Source organism: Chenopodium album, chromosome 4, assembly GCF_948465745.1.
Source record: "Chenopodium album chromosome 4, dcCheAlbu1.1, whole genome shotgun sequence".
Classification (NCBI taxonomy): Eukaryota; Viridiplantae; Streptophyta; class Magnoliopsida; order Caryophyllales; family Amaranthaceae; genus Chenopodium; species Chenopodium album.
This window is the reverse complement of record NC_137837.1, coordinates 23,966,712-23,973,467: the sequence shown is the minus strand read 5'-3', so window position 1 is coordinate 23,973,467 and position 6,756 is coordinate 23,966,712. Positions and strand designations below refer to the sequence as shown.

General features: G+C 33.6%; 1 long non-coding RNA gene across 1 annotated transcript; it reads left to right on the top strand.

The window, feature by feature from the left end:
* Positions 1-2,037: 2,037 nt before the first annotated feature.
* Positions 2,038-3,202, top strand: LOC145626858 (uncharacterized). The gene is made up of 2 exons (XR_014111121.1): positions 2,038-2,299; positions 2,993-3,202. It is a non-coding gene; the product is annotated as an uncharacterized LOC145626858 (long non-coding RNA).
* Positions 3,203-6,756: the final 3,554 nt, after the last annotated feature.

Genomic DNA, 6,756 nt, shown 5'->3' with positions numbered 1-6,756 from the left:
TCCATGTTACCATTCTTAAGCCACGACTTATTGTTAGATCGTGCTTATAAACGGCTTCCTTGTTAAGGATCTAATCCTTGTTAAGGTTTTTGCTTGCAACATCAATTCTCAAATTTTATTTGTTTTCATAAGTCAAGAACTCATCCTATTACTTATCCAAGTACTTGGATGTTCTTGGCCATAATCTAACGATCTATTACATAGATTCAGGTTGATTGGTACTACATACATACTTCATATTCTCTAAGCAAGTAAGTCCTGCGATGATTCCACATCACAGCGTACATGATGGATTAAGTTGCAGAGTAATTCTCAATCTTATTCCATCCATGTGACATTATAGCTCATTCAGTTTCACTGAGTCTTGCTAAACTGTTTGCTATGTGATATGGTTGAAAGTCTCTATTAGAGTCTTTCATGTTTGACTGAGTATTAATCCTAGCTTATACTTAGTTCAAACATTTACTTAGTTTTATACATACGGGTCGAAAGTCTTTCAAAGTCCTTCAATTCATGTTTAACACAGTAAAATCCTATACACGTTCAAACATTTTATTAATTCTATACAATAGATCTTAATACCCAATATGTACTAAGTATCGTCTTTTGCTTGGTCCATTGTCAAAATTACTTTCAAATCTAAGCATTTAGTTTTTGACAGTTATTTCACAATAGAGTTCATAAACTTTTCGTTGGACCTTTATATAATTTACTTTGCTTCCACTAAACTTCTTATTCATAAGAACTTTTATGTTTCTCCATAAGTCAATCCTCTTATTAACTTCATGAGAAAACATGTTCCAATTCCTATATGCAATGCTTCCATTAATTCCATGACGGATTCCTTGAGCTTGCTTTTAAATCTAGCATTTATTTAGATTTTCAAAACCCTTAGACTATTTTCATAGTCACTTCCAAAATCTTATTTTAGGAAGGCGATTTTGGTATCTATTTTTCCATATTTCATATGAGCTATTTTGCTAAAACAATCACGAAATGACTTTAGCATTCCGATTGGTGAATTTAATCGTATCCTTTCCAACCAATCTAGCTATGTATGCATATACATTTTCACATTTGTTAGTGTTCTCCTTGAAAACTTATTTGCAATCGATGGGTCTTTCATCCTTTATGCAAATTAATCAAGTTTCAAACATAGAGTCTATCTCAGATTTTTATGGCCTCTAACCATTATTTGGAATTTAGATTTGTCGTACCTATCTTACAAGGCATTATTGCTTTACTATCTAATAGTAAATAGTATGCTTGTAAGTCTTAGGTTTATTTCTACCTTAATAGAAAATTTATAGGATTCAACCCAAGCCTTTGGTGAATTCTATACCTATACGGGGTTATTGCATCAAACACTGAGTTTCAAGGCGCTTCCAAAGCCCTTTGATTTTCTTGATCTTACTTCAACTTTTCAAAAGTTTTATGAGAAATGAATTCTCTTTTAAGGCACTTGTAAAGCCATTTTGAGTAAACTTGATCAATTACTCTCACGAAGCCCTTTTAAGGTTTTCCGAGATTCTCAGTTCGAGTTCATTTTCCTCCCACTTGTCGTTTTGGAAATGTGTTACTTTCCAGAAAGACACCACTTAGAGAAACAAACACTATGTTCTCAATTAGGTTGTAGAGGTAATGCCCGTGGTCTCACTTGAATGCTTACAAAGAGACATGTATATTTTCTTTGGGTAAAAGTTTTGTTGTAAAACAAAAAGTTAGCTCCCACTTGAGCTATCTTAGCCTTTAATGAGCCATTAAGCCACTACTACAAAATTAGCCGAAGAGGCCCAATATAAAAGACCTATTATCTACATAAGCGGTCTCTTTGATCTAAGAGACTGTTTATTATTAATAACGGGTCTCTTACTTTATTTGTTGGTGGAATAAAACTATTCGAGAGACCCGTTATTTAAGATGACGGGTCTCTTGCGAATTTTTTTTAAAAAAAAAATGATTTTAAAAAATAAACCAGAGACCACTTTTTAGGATAATCGGTTTCCTTTTTTAATAGAGAGACCAGTTAACATTAAAGACGGGTCTCTTGTTTTCTCACTTCCATGTACAGTTGTAAACCACTGTCTTTTTAGCTTCTCTCTCCTCTTCACTCTTACCCCGTTACCCACTTACCCCTACTCATTTCCCTTATCCCTTTCTCTCTCTTCCTTCAAACCCTTTTCATTCAAGCCAAATAATAAAGGTTCAAATCGAGCAGCCATAAACAAAGAAAAGGAAAGGGGGATGGCGAAACAAAATTACCAAAATTAAGCTCTTAGATTTCACAAAATCTTGATCGGTGAGAAGTTTTCCCTTTTCACTTTTTTTTTTTTATTTTGCTGTGGCGTAAAAAATAGGGTTTTTTCCTTTCAATTTCTTGTTATCTATAAGTTTATTTGGGTTAGATCTTTAAGTTCTATCCCAAAAAACTATAGATAACAAGAAAATTCTCTCGAGCTTTTTAGATCTGGTGCAAAAACTTTAATTTGATTTTTTTATTTTTTTTATTTTATTTTATTCACCATAATCAGTAGGGATAGTGTAGTTTTTTCGGGGTATACTTATTTTCTGGGTTTAATAATTTGATTTGGAAATTCCTGAATTTTTTGGGTTAGTTTTTTTAGTTCTTGAGCTAATTCTTATATGTTAATTATTCCTAAAGATCTAGAAACATTTTGTGTTATGAAATTTAAGATTTTTTTATATTATAATGCTTCTTGTGTTTTAATGTTTGAAAATGAGTAACGTATTTTTTTCTAATGTTCAAAGTTTCACATGAATCTTATACTTGGTTACAATAGTTGTTATCTCCGATCCTCTTTCTCCTACTTCTTTCTTTCTTTTTTTTTTTTTAACATTTATACTTTTATTATGTTTCAATTTAGTTTTTTAGATCTGTTTGTGTCAACTATTATTTTAATTATTTTTGTAAATTAATTTTTATGCTTATCATTTGACTTCTAATTTTTTGTATTTGAGTACTTCTACCCAGATCTGATTTATTTACCCGGACGTGACAAGTTGAAGCAATCTTCTACAATTTTAGAGGTCTATAGCTTCTGGATTTTTCCAGAAATCTCAAAAATGGTGGGTTTTTTTTTTTTTTTTTTTTGGCAGGTGTGGGATTTAATGTTGTAGTAAAAGAGATTTATGTATATGCTGAATAATTCAAAATATGTAATTAAATAGCATTTTTTGTTTACTTGTTTTCTTTTTCATTTTAGTCAGATTTAAGTTTTAGTGCGTATGAATTCTGTACCTATTATAGTATCCAAGTATTTACACATGTATAGACTTTATCAATTGAAACCTAAATGAATAAATTGGCTTTTCGGATTTTTTTTTTAAATAAATGTTTCAAGAGACCGCCTTTGTAAAATAACAGTTCTCTGCGAAACTAAAAAATAGACTGTTTATCTGACAACACGGGTCTCTTTCGCTTCTTATTTATTTGATCTACAACTACCAAAAGAGACCGCCTATCATAGATGTCAGGTCTTAAATTTTATAAAAATTAAGACCGCCTCCAATGAAGCAGTCTCTTTGCCAAAGAGACCTGTTAGCTAGTGTAGGGAATATTTCAAGCATTACCCCAAACTTGAACCCCACTGTGATCATACTCTTAAGTACGGTGGCGTCCAAAGGGAAAGAAGATAGAGCAAAAGAGTCGCCAACAAGTTTTAGGAAATTGTAAACCGTTCACAGGGTGAAGGTTACACCCCTTAACGATCCATAAGATCGTCAACTCAAATAGGTCTGGAACCATGACTGGTAGTTCGGGGATGAATGTACAAATCCAACCTATAAGAGATTGAACCTGCCTAATAATACGCCTCTACTTTATTCTGATCGTATTTATGTGCGCTTTCTGACTAACATGCAATCAATAGGTTAACCCTAAGCATGTTTAATCTATGTTGGTTGAATATTAATGCACAAATAAATCTATTATTGGCGATCACTTGAATTATAATCAAATTAACCCTAAACAATATTATTAATCATCTTACTAAGCGTGATTACAAATACCAATTCCCATTAAACATGCATAAAAGGTGTGACCAAGCAATAACAATAAATATCATCCAGCAACATAATAATAATAATAACAACAATAATAATAATCATAATTATAATAACAATTATAATCATAATATTCATGTTAAAGCATAATAATAGCAAGATCCTAGGCATGATACTAACAAGATTAATGACAAACCCTAGCATGTCACTAAACATTAAATATCAAAGCTTTAGCCCAAACATGATACTAAGAACATGAATATTAGGAAAGAAATAAAAGGCATTATAGAAATCATAATTGATATAAGCAAATCACCCTAAATATCATAGTAAGAAAAGCATCCTAACATGATACTAGGAATCAAAATAACAATCTAAACATGATTTCTATATCATAATATCAATTAAAAAATTAAAGCACTTACTTGGATGCCTCGTACCTCTTTCTAATAACAAAATACACACTTTAGTAACTTCAAGGAAAATAATAAATCAAACAATTAAATTAAATAATTGAAATAGAAAATCTAAAGAAAGTTTAGACTAGATTTGGGACCAAACCCTCAGAAATATCGAACCTTTCACGTCTAGGGCAAAGGCAACTTCTAACTTGGCTAGGTGTGTCTAGATCTTGTGAAAGCGGAATTTCGTTTGAGAAAAGCTAGTTTAGAAAAGAGAGAGAGAGTAATCAAGAGATTCTTGATGAGAGTTGGTAAATAGAGAGAATTAATGATGGAAATTGATGAGAAATGATGATTGAAAACGGAGGTTTTAGGAGGCTATATATAGATAAAATCAGCCGGATATGATAAAAAAGAATTAGAGTTTTGAAAAGACTAAAACACGATTGCAGCGCCAACCACGAACCTGGCGCCAAACGCTAGATGTGGCGCCAAGCGCCAAGTCTAGCGCCAGGCGCTGGAATCCAATTATCCACACGTTTTCTTATTTTGATAAAATTTAGTCGTATGAGAGGGCAAAATCGTATTTTCCTTAAAAACACTTCTTATTTGATTAAAACTCTAAAAAGTCAACTAAAGTCAATTTATCAATGTTAATTAAATTAGGATTCAAAAGAACCTTATAGAAGAATCTAGAAGACTATAATCAATTCTAATCGCATTAGGAATGACAATTCAATATTAGGCCCTCCTCTAGATCATTGGCCCGCATATAAATATCAAATCGGGCCCAGTTTAGTAATTTGGCCATAACTTCCTCATTATTCATCGGAATTGGGCTTATAATATATCGTTGGAAAGCCCTTTTTGAACCCGACCCAAATAAACTATTATTGGACCCTTTCCATTGTCCAAACTAAACTAGATTTGATATTTTCTTAAAATAGGTTTTCAAAAACAGAGAGAAAGAAAAGAATTAAAAACTATCCGCAACACTAGACTTTCCACACTTTCACTTCATTCAATTATGATTCGACGTGAAAGGTACCCATCACTGGGTTTGGTTTTGGGGAGACATATTTGGGTGTCTACAGAAGCCCCTACTTTGACTGCGTTAGGAGAAACGTAAGTTTCGAAAACAAAAGTCAAAGTAGCGACAGGGACGGAGAATGATTCAGAACGTTCTGCGATCCTAAATCATTCTTGTAACGCCGATACCTACAAACTAGCGTTAGTCAAACAGATAAAAGAGTTAAGAAACGTGTATCTTGCAATGTCGAGTACACGTCTCTAGGGGTAACTGATGTGTTGTTGTTGCATTGCTGTTGTTAATGTTTTGGTCGTGCTTTGCCGCCGTTGATGTTTACTCGTCTCTGAATAAAAGAGATTCTTTTTGAGGATTGTTCACTCGACTCTGAACAAAAGAGCTTTAATAGGATGCCCCCGCGTCTCTGAGCAGGAGAGCTTGAAATACATGTCCACGTGTCTCTGAACAAAGAGCTTTGATGATATGTTCACGCGTCTCTGAACAAAGATCTTTGAATGATATGTCCACGCGTCTCTGAACAAAAGAGCTTGAAATACATGTCCACGCGTCTCTGAACAAAGAGCTTTGAATGATTTGCCCACGCGTCTTTGAGCAAAATTAAAGAGCTTTTTGTTTAATATGTCCATGCGTCTCTGAACAAAAGAGCATTTTTTTCATATGTCCACGCGTCTCTGAAAAAAGAGCTTTGATGATATATGTCCACGCAACTCTGAACAAAGAGCTTTGATGATATATGTTTGTTGCGATCGTTCGGTTGGCTGCGAACAGGAGCTTTGCTGAATGGTGGTATCTTGTAAAAATCAAAAGATTGCCAAAAGACTTTGTTGGTGCTTTCTTAGGGTTGACCTAAGGCTTTATGTTTTTCTTAAGGTTGACCTAAGGTGATTGGACTGACTTAAGGTTGACTCAATGTGACTGACTGACTGACTTGAGGTTGACCCAAGGTGAATTGACTGACTTGAGGTTGACCCAAGGTGAATTGACACGTGTGAATCATGACCCGTGTGTGCATTGTATTGTGATGTGCTTGACTCAAAATGCGAAAAAGAAAAAATTTTCCGTCATTTTTTTGGAGGGTATCGACTTTCTCCCGAAAAAGAAAGACACGAAAAAAGAAAGAATCGAAGTGAAGTTTTTTGAAGGTGCATGTTGAATGAGCTTAATCCGTTAACGTTGTCTCTCACAGTACAAGAATTGTAACATCTTAGACTATCCTAGTTGACTTAATGATGAAATTATTTGGGTAACTTAGGCACGGAGGCCAAGCACTTCATACTTTGTAAT